Below are 20,607 nucleotides of genomic sequence, written 5' to 3' on the forward strand. Positions count from 1 at the left end.
CACAGGTGTCCTGTGTCCCTGGTGCTCACCACCCATCTCCTGCCCCCAGCACATACTCAGGAGGAGTGCAATGTAGAATGAAGCCACCATGGGCCGTGGAGTCCACACGGTCCGAATTCATGTCCTGCTTTGGCCAAATTCCTCGGTGAAGAAACGAGTTGGTTTGGTACCCCACGTCCTTCTCTGTCAAATAGGGACAATGATAATCACATCCTTCTTGTAGGGCTGCGCCGATGATGCAAGGGATTAATGAGGCTAAGAGCACACAGAGCAGAGAGAAGCTGGTACAAAGTAAGTGTTCATTATCGGGCTGCTGCTTCTGCTCTAGTTATTATTAATGGGGTAACGAACGGGGTACACCTGGCGGGGGAGGGGAGGGCTTGATAAACACTAGGTATGATTGGCTTTTAAGTCTTTCCCCGATCTACCTGGCTTTTCCAGGCTCCTGACCCTGAGGTGGTCACCCGGGGCAGTCCGTCTGATGACCGGATTTGGTCCCAGGGATTTTCTGCTTCTCTTTTTGGGGTTTCTGGTTTGGCTTAGGCAGAAGCTCTGGGTGGTTTATTGCCATGTCTCTCAAGCACACACAGGATGCCCAGGAGGGCAGCTGGCTCCCCACCTTGCTGACCATCCATGGCTCCCAGCTGCTCTCACTCAAGGGGCCTTGGAGATGGCTGAACCAGCAAAGGCGCTTTCTCAAACTTGAGGACCTGAGTTCAGACCCTGGGACCCCCATGGTGGAAGGAGAGAACTGACTCCCACGAGTTGTCCTCTGACCTCCACATGTGCGCTGTGGCCCTCGTGTGTGCAGACACATACTCGATAAATAAATGAAACAATGCTGACAGCGACAGAAAGGTCCCCGTCCGTTCCTCCTCAGCTCTGCTCCCACAGCCACCTACTTCCCACCGTTGGGATGTCAGGCTTCCCAGCCCCCCACCTCAGCATGCCTCCAGGCCCCTGCACATGTGTACCTCATCTTGGAGTGTCTGTTTTCAGTTGATAAACTTCTGCTCCTTCCCCAAGGCCCAGCCTCACCAAGTCCCCCACATCTCCAGGAAGGAATTAAAGTCAGCTGTGGGTGGTGTGGGGCCCGTGAGATCTGTGGCCACTGCCCTCCTTCTCCTCACCCTTCTCATCCCCATGCCCAGGGACTTGTTGGGCCCTTCCTCTGATGACTCAGACCTCTCAGTTTCTGTGGGTCCTGGAAGACCCTGCCTGGCTGATTCCTCAGCTTCTGTGTCCTCCTCTCTCAGCTCTTGGGTGTCTCTGTCTCCGGGTCATGGCTTCCTAGGACCAGGCCTTCAATTTCCTGTGTGGCCAAGGAACAAATGCTGCTCTCCCTGAATGGGTGACTAAAGGAATAAATCAGGGAGTGGGTTTAAATGTCACCTCCTATGAGAAGCCCTCCCTGACTCACCTGGCTTTGTTTGTAACCATTACAAGTATTGTTGTCTGTCTCTTCTTGACCAGACTTTCAGCTCTTGAGACAGAGACCTGTTGTTTTGTTTACTGCTGCTTCCTGGCACCTGTCCTGGAGACTGTCACATTGGTATGCTAATAAGTATTCCCTGGGTAAGTGAATGAATGAATGAATGAGTAAATGGATATTGGGATGAATGAGGGGGGTACATGAATGAATGAACAGAGAAGGGAAAGAATGAATGGATGTGATTATGAATGCCAACACAGGGGCTAGAAACACAGGACAGTTTTTTCTGAGCCCTGGTCTCCACCATGAACTTGTTTCTCCAACTGTTTATTCTGTTGTATAAAGTGCACAGGAAACATGATAATAATTAAGGCAGACACAACAACAGGTAATTAATTGCATTTCCCAAATTTGATCCATGCATATGAATGAATGGGAGGTCACAGATTAGGTCGGTCGTGCAGGAGCCCCATGCTCCTTCTCTCAGGATCAGAGGTGGCAGGTCTCCGCTCCTGGTCCCCAGAGAGCCCAGCTTCCCACTGCCTGGGGCTTTAGCTCCCTGGGTCCCAGGTGGGAGGGAGGATTAAGGAAGGACTCTGCAGGGAAGCTCAATGGCAGAGATGTCCTCTGGCACTTACAGCCACAGGAAGTTCTGCTGGTGACACTGTGGCCACTAGTTTAGCATAGGGGAGGGACTCAAGCACTGACTGAAGGAGGAGGCCCAGGGGCTTGTTAAAAAATGCGGAAGCCAGAGAGTGCCGTTGGTAGAGGGCCTGCCTATGAAGCTTGAAGGCCCAGGTTTGGTCCTCAACACTACATAAAAAGAGATAGACGTGTACCCCTGTAATCTCAGCTTGGGACGGGAAGTGGAGGCAGGAGGATCAGAAGTTCAAGCTGTGTAGAGAGTTGAAGGCCAACCTGGGTTACAGGAGACCTTGTCTGAGAGAGAGAGAGAGAGAGAGAGAGAGAGAGAGAGAGAGAGAGAGAGAGAGAGAGAGAGAGAAGTTGGAATTCTTGCATGGATATTCAGATTCTGGGGTTTGAGTGGGACCCTCGTCCGAAGTGTAAACAAGCCCCAACATGCAGGAGATGCTGAAAGCTCTTTGGGGAGTCTTGGGCAGGCACTCAGATCCCAGAACTAGAATGTCCTTTTCTGTGCTGTTTACCTGCTCCAAAAGAGTGGCCGTGGTGCCTCGGGCAGTAGACACACAGAGAAGTCTAGATGAGCTCTGGGTGACTGGAAGATACAGAGAGACACCTGCCCTTGCTCTGGCCCCAGCAATCTGACATTAGTTATGCCAACCAGAAGGAGCTTTGGAGAATGGAGGCAGTACAGGGTAAGCTTCCATGAGTCTTTGGCTCACCTCTCTGCTAGGAAAATGTCACCTCCTCCAGGAAGGCTTTTTAACCCACAATCTCCTTTTGGATGGGCTGCGTGTCTGCTTCCCCTACCCGTGACCTCTTGACTTGTGTCCTGTGTAAATGGGCTGCCTCCTCCCTTTCGTCAGCACCGAGTTGTAGAGCCTGTCCGTTGCCCCGGAGTGGGCTGTGACAATGACCAGGCAGCTGGCAAGAGTCGGGGACCCAAAGTGGGCCCAGAGCTCTGTTGTGTCCTTTCGATCTGCTCTCTGACTCCCACTCTCCAAGAACATCCCTGTACCTGTGGTCATGGGCTCACCCCCGTGACCTTCAACCACTGACGCAGGGGCATTGGTCGGCAAAGATCCAGCTCTCCCAGGGACAACCTGAGTGTCCTGCAGTTCCCTGTTGGTCCCTCGACATGTCAAGACTGCTCACTGACACGCCCTGCCTCTCACCACCCAACACTCTCACTGCTTCTTTCACAGTCTGTCTCTCAAATAAATACCCCCAAACCCTCAGACTGCTTTTGGGAAAATCCAAACTAAAAAAAAAAACAAAAAACAAAAAACAGGGTCGGGGCGGTGGCGGCGGAGGCGGCGGCGGCAGCAGCAGCAGCAGCAGCAGCAGCAGCAGCAGCGGCGCATGCCTTTAATCCCAGCAAAGGCAAAGGCAGGTGGATCTCTGAGTTCGAGGCCAGCCTCATCTAGAGAGCAAGTTCTAAGACAGTCAGGGCTACACAGAGAAACCCTGTCTCAAAACAAAACAATAACAAAACAACAACAGCAGCAGCAAGCTGCCATACCCTGGAAAGGGAAATGTCATAGACTGGAGCTTACGACAAGAATTAACTAAGAGGACCCTAGAGTCATTGCACAAAGCCCCGTCACACCCGAGTTCCCGGCAGCCCCCACGAAGCCAATGACACAGGTATTATCCTGCTCTCCACCCCCTTTGGGAGGTCAACTTCTCAGTCAAGACAACAGGGTAAAGCAAAAGTCAACAGTCTGTGATCCAGGTCCCACTTGAAAGAATGAAATCCCAAATCCAAGGTTGTGGAATGGTTGCCACATGTCACCATGGCCATGGTTTCCTTATGAGGTAAAACTATTTGGAGGTAATTTGGGACTGTGTGTTTCCTGTGGGTCCCACTTTGCACATTTGCAGTCAGTCTGGCCCCCCCGGGTAACTGTGTTTACAACCCAAGTTCTCTCAGAGGCGCAGCCAGGCTCCAGGCTGGGGTTGACCTCTTGGGGAGGGCTTTAGGATACAACACTGTCTGGGTAGGAGGGTAGAGTTCCTGTTCTGTCCAGTTCCCCGTTCATCCCAGCCTCGGGCTGTGGAGTTAGGCTCACATCTCAGCAGGGTGACACGGAGGGAGCCGGTGACTGTCTTTTTGTACCTTGCCTCTTTTGTCTGCTTGCGGTTCTGCTGTGCCAAGTTGCTGGGACTGGAAGTCCCAAGTCAGTGCAGCAGGCAGAAGCCCACTTAGGTCGGGGCCCCCACACCGCCATGTCACCCCTCCCTTTGGCTTACTGAAGCTGGGCGTTGGGTGGCCGCAGTGACTGGAGTAGATGAACTGGCATTAGAAAGGCCATGGGAATGTGGGTCAGGGGGACGGTAAATGACACATGGGAATTGGCCTCCTCAATTACCTGCCTGTTAGGAGGTGGTGGCCAGTCTGGAGAACAAGTGACCACACCAGGGACCCTAGGGATCACAGGCATGTTGGGGGACATGCTAGGAGAAGGGGACTTTCTCTTGATTGTCACCCCCCACAGGGTCCTCTGCTCCGGTGACATCACTGGGCAAACCTACCATGGAGATTCATTTGTCTCCAAAGGACAGCACACTTCCAGGGCCCTTCTCAAATGTCAAATGCAGATGCACACACACACACACTTATATGTGACAGGTTGTATATGTGATATATTAATATGTGCATATAGTGCATCTTTTTGTTTGCTTTTTAAAGACTTCTTTATTTTTATTATTGGTGCCCGAGTGTTTTGCCTGCACGTGGGTGTGTACATCACATGGGTGCCTAGTGCTTGAGGAGGCCAGAAGAGGGCATTGGATCTTCTGGAACTGGGATGCAGATGGCTGTGTGGTATCACATGTGTGCTGAGTCTAACCCAGGTCCTCTGCCAGAGCAGCAAGCAGTCTTAACCGATCTCCAGCCCACCTTTCCCCTTTTTGCCATGGAGGGAGAGGCAGGGTTTCACGATGTAGACTAGGCAGGCCTTGAATTCACAGAGAGTCTCCTGCCTCTGCCTCCAGGCACACCCGGAGGCAGGGTTTCACGGTGTAGACCAGGCAGGCCTCGAATTCATAGAGATTCTCCTGCCTCTGTCTCCAGCGCACACCCCGCTGCATCTTTTTAACATAAGAAAAACAACTTCATGATTTTTGGTGTTCAAAGACGTTATGATATTTCCATGTATATATGCCGTTGTACTTTGCGCCACCCTCCTCCACATCCCAGTCTTATTCCACAGCGACTGGGAAATACTTGTGAAATTGTTTGCACGCTTCTGAATTAAGGAGTTGTCCAGGCTTGCCCTTCTCCCTGGAGGCTGCGCTCCAGGCTTAGCCCAAGCCCAGGTTCAGAGGCCCTGAAGGTGCCAGGCTTCCCCATCCCACCCCACCCCACACAGGACCTCATGCTCGGCGTGCTCCCAGACTCTGGCAGTCTCTCTTTCTGCTCAGCCTTGGGGTGATGGAAAGCTCGTGCCGGGTTCTGGGGGGCGGGGGCGGGTGGCGTGTGGACCTGGGATGCGAAGCTAAGGCTGCAGGACCGGCTGCGTGGGGGCCGCCTGGGCCGTGTTGCGCGCTGCCCGCGGCCGCCGGTAGGGGGCGCCTTGGTCATGCATTATTCATCGGCAGCCCGCGTCGCTCGCCTTCCCCCGCGCGGGCTGCGGGCTGCGCGGAGGAGCGGGAGCGCGGAGCCTTCACAATATTGTGGCAGCTTCGCGAATGACGGCTGCGGGGAGGCGGGGGGCGCAGCCTGGGGCGGCGGCGGGGGCGCGGGCGCGGGCGGGGAGCGGTCCCGGGTGGGGGCGAGGAGGGGCTGGTTCAGGGTGAGGGCAGAGCCTGCAGGATCCGTCTGTACGTCCAGGCGTTCTCTTTCCACCCGTCAAGTCAGCCAGCACTAGGGAACATCTGGCCGGGGCGGGCGAGGTATAGGGGACGCGATGGCGAACAAGGTAGGCCTGGTCCCCATCCCATCAAAACTTCATCCCCAAGTGGTCAGGAGGACAAATTTAAAAGCAAGCAGACAATCCCGATAGTCCCAGGTAAGAATGCACTGTCTAAGAGAACACCACGGGCGCCGTGGGATAGAGAGGGCTTCGGAGAGGTGACGTGTGCAAAGAAAGACTGGGATGGCAAGGATGAACCTGACTTTGAACACTCCGTCCTCTGGCGTCTCTTCCTGTCTCACCCAAAGGCCTCCTAGGATCGCATGGAAATCAGATCCCCCGGTCCTTAACTCACTCAGGAAGTCTGGGGGGCTTTGAGGAGACCTGGATGGGGCATGAATCCAGACTGTGGGGTTCCTGCCTAGCCGCTCTCTGGACGGCTTGGGACGGTGGCGTCTGGGCCATCTCAGCTCTCAAGGCGCCCACCTCTTATTCTGCTCTAGGGGAGGGGGTGGGGAGGGAGACACGGAGGGCGTGGGCTCAGGGTCACCAGCAGCATCAGGTTTCCTTTCACTTGTACAAAGACTCGTTGACGCCTGAGCACATCAATACCCTAATGACAGAGAGGCACAGGGACTCCAGACCGGCGCCCCGACCCCGCCTCCCCTCCCCTCCCCCCCCCCCTCAGGGCCCATCTTCCTCCTCTTCTGTGCCTTCTCAGCCTTCTGTCTGTCCCCCCTCTTCTTTCTCCTCCCTTTTTCCTCCTCTGTCTGAGTCCTCGTGTCTTCCTTTCTTCCTCCCTCTCTCTTCTTCTTCGGCTCTTTTTCTTTCTTTCTCTGTCCGTCCTCACAGCTGCTGCACGCACACCACCTTACACCCTGCAGCTTCAGGCCCCAGCTAGGCTCTCTGGTTCTTCTGTCGCTCCAGACTCCTTGAGGCACCAACTTCCCCAAGGCTGGGCCTTTGTGATGGTGGTACCTGAGCAGAGGCGACGCAACCTCTGCCCTAAAGGCTCGCAGGGAGCTGGCCTTCCACCGCCCCAGGACATGCTGGGGGGTGTAAAGGGCAAGTTTGGGTGCGGGACGCTGCTGAAGAGGAGAGAGTTTTGGGGAGGTTTTTCTGTTTTGTATTTTTTATGACCATATATAATTTCGCATTTCTCCCCTCAGCCTCTGCCTCCTTGGCTCCCAGATGTGTCCCACATTGAAGAATTATCTCTCCTCCCTAGAGTGAAATAAATGCAATCAATATGAGTATTGCTCTCAGGGCCTTGAAATATTACATTAATGTTCCATGTGGTGACATTTTAGCTGGAATTTTCAAATACATTATGATGGTTCAAATTAATATTTATCAGATCAGCTTTTATATTTTGCAAAAGAGAGAGAGGGAGAGAGGGAGAGAGGGAGAAGAGGAAAGACAGAGAGAGCATTATTAAAATACAAAATGCAGATGAAGTCTAAAATCGATGGTCCATTTTCCCAGCACTTTCCAGGGGCTGTCTTTAGCTTTCTGGGTTTGTTTTAAAATTTATTGGTGTTCCAGAGAAATCTATTGGGCTCCCACAGCCCCCTGGCCGGCATCTCCTCTCCATTCCCTCTTGCAGGCTTGGGTCCTTTCCTTTTCTGTCTTTCTCTCTTTATTATCCTGAAATGTAAATTACGACATTAGCCCAGTCCTTATTTTTTTTTTTAAACTCTCCGATGATTAAATCTGCTACACGACATCTTTGTCCTTTCTATAAATTAAATCATCTTGGCTTTGTACCTTCAGCTCGGGGCGGGTGCCACATGGGTGTTGAGGCAGCGGGCCTCGGAAGAGGAGGTCTGGGGGTCTTGTCCCCTTAGGAACAAGCACTGGGGGCGTTCCGTGGGACAGGGAAGATTTCTCCCAGCTCCGGGTTTCCCTGTAAATAAGAGGGAGGAAGAATAACAACATTTCACTTTATTTCAGTCACTTCCAAACTGATGGCTCTGTGAAGTGGAAAATCTAGGCAGATTAATGGTTCAATTCTCTCTTTTCTTCTGCCCCCCATCCCCGCCTCCTGTTATTTTTTCCTTCCCTAGTCTTGTCCTATATTTTCCCCCTTTTCAAATTGCATTAAAAATAACTAATGGAGACCATCAAGATGGCTCAGCAGGTAAAGTGTTTGCCATGCAAGCCGGACACCATGAGTTCGATCCCCAGAACCTGCGTAAAGGCTGAAAGAGAGAACTACTCCACACAGTTGCCCTGTGACCGTAGAAAGGTGGTGTCGCACACGTGCCCATACACATCGCACACACGTAATTTTTTAAATTAAAAAATATAATCCGGTGTCTTTGGGGACAATGTGCTCCCCGGGAGACACTCCCCACCCTCACCCACAGCGGCTCTGCCCAGGAGCCGCGTTAACAGTGTCCACCTCACCCCTAACTTTTTGTCTTTGTAGTTTTTTAAGTCTTCCTCCTTCGAGTTCTGGGTGAGAGACCGGATTGGAATGAGTGCATTTTTGTCAGGTGCACAAAGCTGCACGCACACAAGCGCAGCTCACACGCGCCAGCCCACACATGCAGCCACCGTAGGACTGACTACAGAAAGCGAGCCACCCTCCCGATTTCCCTCTGTTGCTGATCTGGCCAAAAGAACGACAGGAAACTCAAAAAAGAAAAGGAGAAGGGATCGATTATTCGACCTGTACTTGAACCCGACTGAAAGAGATAAAGCGGAATTTTCAATAGGTCCCCTGCCCTTTTCACCAGGAGGGAAAGAGGAGAAGAAAAACAAGAGATATTTATATGACAGCAGCTGCTGGAAATAGCATTTCAGAGCCATTAAAAAAAAAAAAAAAGGCAAAACGAAACTCAATGGGAAAAAAAGCAAGGGACTCCTCGCCTGCTCCCCAAAAGGCGAGGCAGGCAGTGAGCAAGCATCCCCGGCTGAAATGCATGCATGCCTCCTATAGATCTGTTTGAAATTATACTTGTCATTGAGGGGGAATTTATGCTTCTATTGATCTGCAAAAGGAAAATATTAAATGGTTTGGTTTTGATCTTACGATGACCCCAAGGTCAAGGGTAGTAGCAGATTAGTATTCATAGAATTCATCACGGAATTGCAGCCTGCATCCACTTTATGCAAACACGCTCCAAACATGCCTGGTGAAGCAGGCACCAAATGGCCAATGACAAGGAAAAAGCCAGCAGCCCTCCCTCCCACCCCGTGGGGCTCTCCTTCTCCCAGACCCTCGGGAGAAAAAAGACAAAACCCGCTAAGGGGCCAGTGGATGTACAGATGACAGACAACCGAGGCTCTCAAAGATTCGCACAAAAGGTGCGCTCGCTCCCAGATAGGCAGGGTCAGTGGGTCCAGAGTGCCGCAAATGGACACTATAACAAGCGGCTTGAAGAGCCAGAAACCCGAGCCCAAGGGGCCAGGCAAGCAGAAAGGGGGTGTCGTACCTGGAGCAGGACATTACGGGAAGGGCAATGACAGACAGGCGCCTGCACACACACACACACACACACACACACACACACACACACACACACACGTGTGTTCACACTCAGCCAATGGGAGCCTGTGTTTCTCGAAGGGGGGACTGTGGAGAGCTCTCCAAGGGTGACATTGCCGTTGCTTCTATGACCACGCGCATCCTGAAAGCAAGATCCTGGTAACCGGGGGAAGGCTGGGCAGGCAGGCACTCTGCTTCCACGGGCCTTTCCCTTTCCCCCTCTCAGGCCACGGCCGCTGTGGTTGAGTGTGTGCCTCAAGAGCTGGGTGTGCTGGTGCATGCCAATTATCCCAGCATTTGGGAGGTAGAGGCAGGAGGTTCAGGAGTTCAAGGTCAGCCTTGACTACACAACGGGTTTGAGGCCAGCCTGGGCTACGTGGGACCCTATTTCAGAGAAGGCAACAAGAACAAAAAAGAACCCCAAACAGAACAACCGCTAACCCCCCTGGAGCAGTGTGAAGCCCCGCCCCCCCCCCTCACATTCAGCTTACAAGTGCCCTCTTAGAGAGTCTGTCCCCAATGTGGGAACATTTGGTCAGTAACAGAGTTACTTGCCAATGCTCTAAAAATAACCCACCAAGTGTATCCCTGCAGTGGCAGGAATTCTGGCTGGCCCTTGTTCTACCGGCTGGTGGGGGGCTGGGAAGGGGATGAGCGCAGGCTAACGTAATACCTTATTTACACCCTTATCTCCATTAACACTCATGGCAACCTTGTCCAGGCACGACTTTCTGTCTGCCCATAGGATAGATGAGCAAGCTGAGGCTCTGGGGTGTGTGTGTGTGTGTGTGTGTGTGTGTGTGTGTGTGTGTGTGTGTGTGTGTGTGTGAAGCTCCAGCTCTGTCCTGAGGCTGAAGTTGCCTTGCTCAACTGCCCTGCTCTAAATGGCTGCCATCTGACTTCACACTTTGGACAAATTACAGGATTGGTCTAGGGTGGGGAGGGAGAGGGGGTGAGCCTAAAGAGAGGGCTTGGAGACCGTGGGGGAATCTGGGGGCTACAGAGGAGAGCTGAGGTGGTCCCAGCCCTGCCCCGTCACGTCTGCTGAGGAGGCCAGCCTCCTGCCTGTTAATCATGTTTCATTTATATTAGCTTGACTCGATCTACTGTATATTTGAAGTGGATTTAATTTTAGATCACACGCTATGGAAGGGGTCCAGTTTGTTGTAAAGCACATTATGAACACTTTCCATAAGCTGAATATACATTTCTCAGGGACAGATATACGAGCAGCAGACCCTGGGCTCCTATCTGGGGGAGGGGTAGGGTCGGTCTCTCTCTCTCTCTCTCTCTCTCTCTCTCTCTCTCTCTCTCTCTCTCTCTCTCTCCCTGCTTCACATGGCCTTGAAGGGACCCCTCGCTGTACTCTGCCCCTGGGAGGGTCCCAGATTTCCCCTACCCAGTATGTTGTTGTCATTGACCTTGAGAGGCGCGTACAAAGAGGGCAGAAACCTAGGCTGCCAAGTCCCAGGGCCGAGCCCCCCAGCTCTGCATCTGGCTTGTAGGAGGCCCAGGGCGCACACTGAGACACACGAGAGGGCTGGATATGGACACAGAAAGACTTTGGGCCTCCACCTTCAACCTTGTGCCCCGATAGAGAAGACAGAACTCCAGCTGGTCGGCTTCCTAGTCAGTTGAGTATGCGCAGGCCTGACCTGCCCTTCCAAAATTCCCCAAACCTGGGCTGAGGCAGCTCTTTCTTGGAGATGGGCAATGGGCCTGAGTCTTGGTTCAAGGACATCAGAGCTAGAAGGTTCTTCTTGAGGCAGCCTGGGATTCCAGACCCAAGAGAGGAAACTGAGGCTGGGGAAAGCGGACAGTCTCGGCTGGGTCACTGAGTGAGTTGGTAGGCGCCCACACCCTTAACTGCATCCCACTTTTCATTTCTCGTTTGTTCTCACATGCTGGCCCCGGCTTCGGGAGAACGTCTGCTTACATGTCAAGGGACAGGCCCGCCACCAGACTGGGGAGTCACGGATTGGACCCATGGACCCTGTACCCTAGCCCGGGGAGCATCCTTCACGGCATGGCATAGTATTTACATATGGACAGAGAAAGGTGAAGCTCGGGGCTGAAGCTCTTTACTTCCCTTCACCCCCAGATTGAATGGCCACCCCCATCCCCATCGCAGTGGCCCCCAGCATCCCCTGAGATGCAGGCTTTCTTTCTCACCACGACCCTTCTCCACTCTCATCTTCTCTGTGACTGACCCGTCCCCTGGCAACCACCTCTCCACTGGTTACTTCTGCACTGCTCCCATTTCACGGGTCCACACGACCACCATGTCCCCAAGCTCACAGCTCAGGTTGCCTGTAAAGACCTTGCCATGCTGCCCGCACAACACCAAAGAGGCCGGGTTTAACCGAGCACGTGGCCTGGGGTACAGCTCGGCGCTAGAGTGATTGCCTATCCTGCCAGAGGCTGAGTTTCACGCCCTTCAGGTCCCAGATCTTCTTTGGACAAAGAAGCCTGCCAGGAAGCAGCCTTGCCCACTGCCCTCTCCACTTCTCCTTCTTTCCCCCCCCACCATTTCCTGTTCTTTACCAGCCTCGTGCCGCGAACAAACTTCTACCCCAGGACCTTTGCACAGCCGGATCCCTCTGCTTGGACCTCTGTTTGCCTCATTCTTCCCTGACCAGCTGTGCCTTAGCCCTGAGGCTCTGCGTTGGCACCCCAGGGAGACCTCTGTTCACACACACCCTTTCCACTCAAGTCTAGATCAAGTTCACGTGTGCTTTTTGGCCAGCCTACAGCTGTGGTGGTGGTGGTGGTGTCCTTAGGACCTCACTTCCCACACCCAGCAGGCAGAATCCTGCCTATGTGGCCCTGCCTTTGCTGGGACAGGTAGCTGCTGACACCTCCACCTCCAGTCCTCGCCCCATCCTCGCATCCGTCAGTTTCTCCTTCGACAGCACCGAGCACAATACGCCCGTCATCACCCCAGCCCTGCTGGCAGCCTTTCAGAAGTGGCATGCGACGCTGCTCTTATTCATTCTTAATTTAAGGTTTTGCAAGTTGTAATAACCCCTTCCCTCCAAATCACTGGGGACGGGGGCCTCGACGACAGCCTGGGGCAGGGGAGTTGATGGGTAATTGCAGCACACACACACACTGATGGGGTCTGGAGCAGACAATGGAAGCTGGGGCCCTGAGACCTGGCCTTGTTCGTTTCCCAGCATGCCTGGAGGGTGAGAACCAGGCTGGCACTGGGGCCCGGAATCACAGCCAGCTGTATCCTTTGTGGCTCCCCAGGAGAAAGGAAGAAGAGAGGGCCGGTGGTCCCAGCCCAGGGGACTTAGGTGGGGACAGATGCCCTAGAAAGTGGGGGACAAAATCTTTTCCTTCAGTTCGTCCTATGCAACCCCAGCCACAGGCGGTTCCCCTCTTCTCTGCAACCAGAGATGACTTCCATGGGAGAGAGAACCGGGGAGTGTGGATGTGGGGGCAGGTGGCATGTGAATGCTGGTCCTGGCTCTACAAGCTGTGTGACATTAAACAAGCCCACAACCTCTCTGAGCCTCAGTGTCTTCCTCTTCAGCAGTCCCGTTCTGCTAGCCCTTGCACCGGGGTGGTCCTGGTATCGAAAGAAAGCATGCCTAGATGTGTCTAACTGCTTCTGAAGAGACTATTCCCACTGGCGAAGTGGTCACCGAAGCCTCCATAACTGTCTGTTCAAGAAAGACATGCCCAGTCTGTGATAAGAGATAGGGGGGTCCTGCTCCTGCAGGATGGAGGGAGGGGCTTGAGGCACACATGTCTCTTCACTGAGAGGCTTTCCCTCTTTCCCTGCTACCAGAAGGCCTCAGTCCCCCTAGACAGCAATCTCCCACACCAGCAACTAAACTCATTCCAGCTCGTAAGAGAACGTTGGGGGCTGGAGAGATGACTCATCGGTTAAGAGCACTGGCTGCTCTTCCAGAGGTCCCAAGTTCAATTCTCAGCAACCACACGGCAGCTCACAACTGTCTATAATTCCTGTTCCAGGGATCCAGTTACTGCATACAGACATATGTGCAGGCAAAACACCAATGCATGTAAAATAAACATAAATAATTAAAAAAAAAGAAAACGTTGGTTTTCTTGTTGATTTTCCCTTCCCTTCAGACTGTAGGGCTAGTGTACCTGGTGCTGACACAGAGTAGGTGTTTGGCAAACATCAGCCCAGTGAGTGAGTGAGTGGGTGGATGTGTGTGTGAGGTTCATGAAGGAAAGTGGAGGCAAAGGGCCTGTTGGGGAGGGACTCGGCTTGGAGACTCTCAGACCCTCCCGAGCTCCGTCCCGGGTGTGAGGACCAGTACACCTGTCATTTACCCACTTGCTCAGGCTTGCTCAGTGGCTTGTCCTAGCTGAGTCTTAGAGATGGACCTTTCCTGCCTCTCCGTAGACTCAGGGGCTGCTGATGGAGAGAGGAGTGGGATTCTTTCTGAGTAGGGGTGAGTGGAGGGTGGTTTCCGGCAGGGGCTATTCCAGGCTCCAAGAGCCTCTCACGTCTCAGTAGCCTCCACCCTATACCTGCGGCCGAAGCATTTTAAGCAGATTTTGAGGGTGCTGTGACCTGTGCATAGAATCACAGGAGCCAGGGACATGTCGGCACTGCCCCCCCCCCCCCCCCCCCCCCCCCGTGTCCTGCTCCACTCATTTCCAGGTCACCAGATCTCTTACCAGGGCCCAATAATCTCTGGTGCCCAAGAAAGGTCAGGTTTGTGGTGGTCCATGCCAAGAGGCCTCTGAGCCAGGTCTGCCTGTCCCCGGGGTCAGGTGGGTGGCGTAGGACTTGCAGGGGCCCAAGGGTTACCAGGATATCAGTGCTGCCTGCTCTGCTCACACAGTCCCCAGCTGGGGGACACACTGAAGCAAGATTCTCCTTAGGGACTCCGAGAGGGAGGCGGAGGGGAAAAAATAGATCTGACGGTGGCAGTGATGCCGTCCAGTGTGCAGAGGCCATGTGCTGGCCGCTGGTGTTCCGTGACAAGGGCAGAATCTGGGGCTCTAGGAGACAGAACACATGGGGGTGTTGTTGTGAGGAAGTGGGGTGCCAAGCCACCTCACCTGCACACGTGCAGGCGATGAGAGGGAGGGAGAGAATGTGGGGCCCAGGCGGGGTGGGTGGGGTCTGTACATTGTGTCTAATGTAGTTTGGCCGACGCTTGATAATGAAGGTGGAAGCTTGGGGACGGAGCATCTAGAGCTGCAGCCCTCCTCATGTGACCGTCCCCTTGTGTCTGTGGTCACATGTGCTGAGTGTGCATTGCGTCAGGAGGTGGAGGAGGGCAGGGCTCAGTTTCCCCCTCAACTGTCCCCTTGTCCTCCTTGATCGCTTGTTGACTTCTTACTGCTGGGCCACAAGTTGGCGTGGGGTCTGGTGGTGGGAGGCACGGGCCCTCATGAGGGGCAGGATCCCAGAGCTGTGAGCAACCACGGCCGAGGCTGGGCAGGCAGGGAAAGTGAGCCATAAAAGGGCTACTTCTCACTGCTGTTCACTTGACACTCTCTACCCAGAAGCCACCTGTTCAGCCATCCGTCACCCAAGGAAGACACAGCTTTCCTGAAACTAGGAATTGGACAGAGAGTCCTGGGAGGAGGTGTGTGTGGGGGAAACGCCTGCCTTGTACCACTTCCAGGGCCCCCCAGGCCCTCCCTGGGCAGCCTGGAGAGTCAGCTCTGGCCCCTGAGAGCTAAAATTAAATCACACCTCCAATCTGGCATTAACCTAGTACATTTGGGGGCCACGAGGGGACGAAAAAGTGGCCGCTCTGGTGGTAATAAAGGAACAGCTTGTGCCAAGAGCAAGGACAGGCATGGGGTAGGGGTGGCACTGGGGGGCAGGCAGGGCAGCTGGGGCAGGGAGGGACCTGGCTCGGAGGCAGGTCTGGGGCTCTGCCCAGCGGTGGCACCCTGGCCAGTGCAGTTCCAGCCATGCCCTGCCGTGCCCCGCCTCGGATGGCTTGTTAATTTCATCCTTTAGCCCGTTTATGGTGTTCCCAGTTGCTGTTGCTTTTATAAACAAGCATTTTGGTGACCTTCCCCTCCGGACATCAGCTCCACAAGAATCCCGAGCCATGAACATTTATAAATAAGCCTTCTCTCAAGTTCCACAACAGGTGTGCCCTCCCCCCCGCCCCCCTCCCCTGTCCTGTCCGAAAACTGAACAGTTTCACCAAGCAAAGGGAAGCTGCTCTGGTCTTAAAGGGGTAACGGTGGAGTGGAGCCCACATGCAGCCTGTCTTAAAGGGGTAACAGTTGAGTGGGGGCCATGGGCATAAGGCTGAGAGGGATGCTGGCCTCCCTCCTCCTCTACCTTCCCAGATTGGGGGTCCCAGAGGAGAAGGCCAGGCTGAAGGGTAAGTGACCCCTGAGTGCACTTCCCCCAGATGTCTGGCATTCCTATGGGAGTCAGACCTCACTGAAGGGAGTCCCCACTGAGACCCCATCCTGTCCCCTCTCCCCATCTGCTTCCCCCTCTGTACCTCCCTGGCAAAAGCCTGCCGCTTCGCACACATGTATTCAGCATGTGTTCATTTATTCTTTAGACGTATCTGGAGACTCCTCTGCCTTGATACAGCCTGTGCTGGGACGAAAGGCTGAGGGCTTAGCCTGCCCTCAAGAAGCACAGTGTGTGTCTGTGTGTGTGTCTGTGTGTGTTTGTGTGTGTGTGTGCGTGTGTGTTTGTGTGTGTGTGTGTGTGTGTGTGTGTCTGTGTGTGTGTGTGCGTGTGTGTTTGTGTGTGTGTGTTTGTGTGTGCGTGTGTCTGTGTGTGTGTGTATATGTGTGTGTGGTGGGCAGGGATTAGAGTAAAAACTGGAAGATGTGTACACCCTGGGTGCCAGGGCTCATGGCCTAAGTGGCAGGGCTGGTCCCAGGAACAGAGAAAGGCCTTTGCTCTCTGGACTAGGGGCTGACGCTTCCTGGGGACCTGACTCTCAGGCTGAATCATCTCACAAAGGTGACACATTCCAGGCAAAGGAACTGACGGGCAAGAGAGCAGAGGCAAACACAGCCCCTGTGAACATGGAAGATTTTTGATGCGGCTGGTGCTCAGGGCTTCAGAGTGGTTGGAAAGCAGAGCTCCATACCCCACGATGGCACCCTGCCCTGGCAGCAGCGTCGGCTTACATTTAGGAGTCAGGACTGAGGGAAAAGAGGTTTACAAAGATCCTTCAGTGTTGGTAACATCAGATTGCTCGGTTGAAGGATGATGATGACGATGACGATGATGGTGATGATGGTGATGATGATGGTGATGACGGTGATGATGATGATGATGACGGTGATGATGGTGGTGACATCAGTGACTGGGAAAGAGGAATGAGAAGAGTGGGAGAGATGATGATGATAGAATTGAAGATGGCTGTGCCATGTGGTGATGTGGATGTTGATAAAAATAGTGATGATGGTGATGGGATGGTGTCTGTGGTGATGATGGTGGTGGCTGTGGTGGTGATGGTGGTGGCTGTGGTGGTGGCTGTGGTGGTGGCTGTGGTGGTGATGGTGGTGGTGGTGGTGGCTGTGGTGGTGATGGTGGTGGTGGTGGTGGTGATGGTGGTGGTGGTGGTGGCTGTGGTGGTGGCTGTGGTGGCTGTGGTGGTGGCTGTGGTGGTGATGGTGGTGGTGGTGGTGGCTGTGGTGGTGTCTGTGGTGATGATGGTGGTGGCTGTGGTGGTGATGGTGGTGACTGTGGTGGTGGCTGTGGTGGTGATGGTGGTGGCTGTGGTGGCTGTGGTGGCTGTGGTGATGATGGTGGTGGCTGTGGTGGCTGTGGTGGTGATGGTGGCTGTGGTGGCTGTGGTGGTGATGGTGGTGGCTGTGGTGGCTGTGGTGGCTGTGGTGATGATGGTGGTGGCTGTGGTGGCTGTGGTGGTGATGGTGGCTGTGGTGGCTGTGGTGGTGATGGTGGTGGCTGTGGTGGCTGTGGTGGTGATGGTGGTGGCTGTGGTGGTGGTGGTGGCTGTGGTGGTGGTGGTGGTGGTGATGGTGGTGGCTGTGGTGGCTGTGGTGGTGGCTGTGGTGGCTGTGGTGGTGGCTGTGGTGGCTGTGGTGGTGATGCTGTGGTAGATGTAATGATGGTGGTGGGTTTGTGTTAACACTTGTGAATTAAGTCTATTGATGGTGGTGAGGCTTGTGATTGTCCTGATGCTTGAGATCATGGTAGTGGTAATAGTGGTGATGATGATGACGCAGATCATGATTTTTTGGTGGTGGCAGTGGTGAGGATAGTAATGGTGATAGTGGGCAACAATGGCTGTGATGATGGAGGTGGAGCTCACAGTGGTGGTTATGGTGGTGGTGATGGTGAACAGTGGTGTCTGTGGTATGGAGGTGGAGATCATGGCGATGGCTGTGTCTGCGATGATGATGGGGAAGCTTGTGGTGGTGGTGATGGTAACAGTGATGGCAATGACAGCAATGATCATAGTGGTTACTTTGCTACCTGTGAGTGAAGCCAATAGTGAAGCCGTTTGTCTGCTCATGGTGGCCAAGGGTGTGGGGACGATCTTGACTGTGGCTGCCATAATAGAGATCAAATCAATCTCAGTGGCTCTAGGCAGGAAGGTGGAGGAGCCTGATCATGTCCACAATGGACTATCAAGGTTATGATTCAGTTCTTTTTTTTTTTTTTGGTTTTTTGAGACAGGGTTTCTCTGTGTAGCTTTGGTGCCTTTCCTGGATCTCTCTCTGTAGACCAGGCTGGCCTTGAACTCACAGAGATCTGCCTGCCTCTGCCTCCCAAGTGCTGGGATTAAAGGCATGCGCCACCATCACGGGGCCATGATTCAGCTCTTAATGCCCTATGTGAGGATCAAGATGAGGATGGAAGCAAAAGACCCTGAGCCGGAAGGACTGGGTATGAGTAAACTGGGCTGGTCAGGGCTCTGGGTCTGGAAACGTGGGGGGTTGTCATTTGTCCAGCGCCCAGCTTGGGTGCTAGGGTGACTGACCTGTAGAGGATTAGTACGGGGCCCATACTCTCCCAGTGGACATGAGCCATGGCAATGCGAAGTCTTGGAAGACCCGGGTCTGACAGGAGCAGATGCACCTGGGAACTGAGGACTCCCATCCACCATTACAAGGACCTAAAAATTTCTAACCTCATTTAAGGAGATCTGTCCCTCCCTTCTCTCTTTTTAAAATAATATTTTAAAATTTTTATTATTTTTGTGTGTCTGCGTCTTTTTGCCAGCTGTATGTCTGTATGTATGTCTGTATGTATGTATGTGTGTATGTATGTATGTGTGTGTGTATGTATGTATGTATGTATGTGTGTATGTATGTCTGTCTGTATGTCTGTATGTATGTATGTGTGTATGTATGTGCACCATGTATGTGTTTGGTGCCAGCAGAGGCCAGAAGGAGGCATCAGATTCTCTGGAACTGGAACTATGGGTGGTTGTGATCCATTATGTGGGTGCTGGGACTTGAACCCGGATCCTCTGCAAGAGCAGCCAGTGCTCTTAACTCTGAGCCACCTCTCGGCTCCCTAAAACACATTTTGAGATAATAATAGAGCCACACTATTTCCTTCCCCTTCTTTCCTCCAACCCCTCCCATGTACACACACACACACACACACACACACACACACACACACACACACACACACACTTCTCTTCCAGATGCTCTGAGTAGCTCAGGCTGGCTTCAAACCCATGATCCTTCTGCCTCCCAGCTGTTTTGATCACAGCTGGCTCTGGAATGGTGCAGGTCCTCAAGCAGCCCCAGACGGTCACCCCTCTTCTCCGGGTGCCTTGGCAACCTCAGTGTTCCAGCACTTGCAGTTGTCTGTCTTGCCACAGAGACAGATCCTGAGCTTGCCATGGTCAGGAACCTCCTCTGACCTCTAGATCCAGGTACTTAGCCTGTGTCATAGGTGCCCGGAAAATGCCAGATGTGTTGATTTATTCGGGTTACTGGCTGATTCAGGGGCCTTTTGCCGCCCCTGAGGCTCTCCAGGGCATAGGCTGGTGCTCTCTGGTGGGCATAGGCTGAGTCCCAGAGGAGAAAGAAGACAGAAAGGGGTGGACCTGGCTCCATCGCCAGTTGAGGGTGGCGAGAGCGGAGAATTGACTTTGGAAAGGCAGCAGCCTTGTGGCTACTGTGGATAAAGTCCTCCTTCTTTTAAAACATGAAGCAAGGTTTATTTTGGCGTATGAGTACTTTGCCTTCATGTATGTCTGTGTACAGTGCCCACAGAGGATGGAAGAGGGCATCAGATCCTTTGGAACTAGACCTACAGACGGTTGTAAACTGCCAAATGGGTGCTGGGAACTGAACCTGAGTCCTCTGGAAGAACAACCAGTGCTCTTAACCACTGAGGCATCTCTCCAAACCTGATTAAGACCCTTGTATGTCTGTCCCAAGAGGTGGCCAGCAGTGGACCCCGAATTCAATGGCAACAGACGACACTGGCCACACTCAAACTTGGCTTGTCTCTTCCTCGTGGGCTGGGGCCTGAAGCGTGATCCTAATTAGTCTTTACAATAAAAATCTGGAGTCAGATATTGAGGGTGAAAGCTGAAAGATCAGAGAAGCAGAGCAGCAGCCACTGGAAACTTCTTACCTCTACGAATCCTCAGACCGAATGGGGGCTGAGATCCTGGCTCCACCTCCCTAGTGCTGGGATTATGGGCACACACCACCACCGCCCAGCTCTGTTTCTCTTTTAGACCCAGTTCAATCTCCTGTAGCCCAGGGTGGCCTTGAACTCCTGATCTTCCTGCTTCCTTCTCCCACATGCTGGGATTAAAGGTGTGAGCCACCACAGCCTGGCCTCTATGGCTAACTAGTGGCTAGCTCCGCCCTCTGACCTCCAGGCAAGCTTTATTTGTCAGAACACAAAACATGCAACAGGGCTCTCTCTTGAATTTGACACGGCAAAACCGGTTGGAGGTATGGGCTACATTTTGGCCAGTAGGCCGGGGAGTCCCAGTGTGCCCTTCAGGGATTGTAGGCACTCCGGAATGAAAAACAGCTGGGTGGTTAGATTAGAGTCTTCCACGCTTTTCCACCTCTAGAGAGATGCTGATCAGTGTGGTCATTCTCTCTCTCCCCTCAAGAAGAAAGGGGATAAAAATACAAATCCAGGTTAAGAGTGTAGTTCAGGGGTAGAATGTGGTGTGTGTGTGTGTGTGTGTGTGTGTGTGTGTGTGTGTGTGTGTGTGTGTGTGTGTGTCCTTGGGTTCAATACA

This window comes from Peromyscus maniculatus, chromosome 2 (assembly GCF_049852395.1).
Source record: "Peromyscus maniculatus bairdii isolate BWxNUB_F1_BW_parent chromosome 2, HU_Pman_BW_mat_3.1, whole genome shotgun sequence".
In the NCBI taxonomy this organism is placed as follows: Eukaryota; Metazoa; Chordata; class Mammalia; order Rodentia; family Cricetidae; genus Peromyscus; species Peromyscus maniculatus.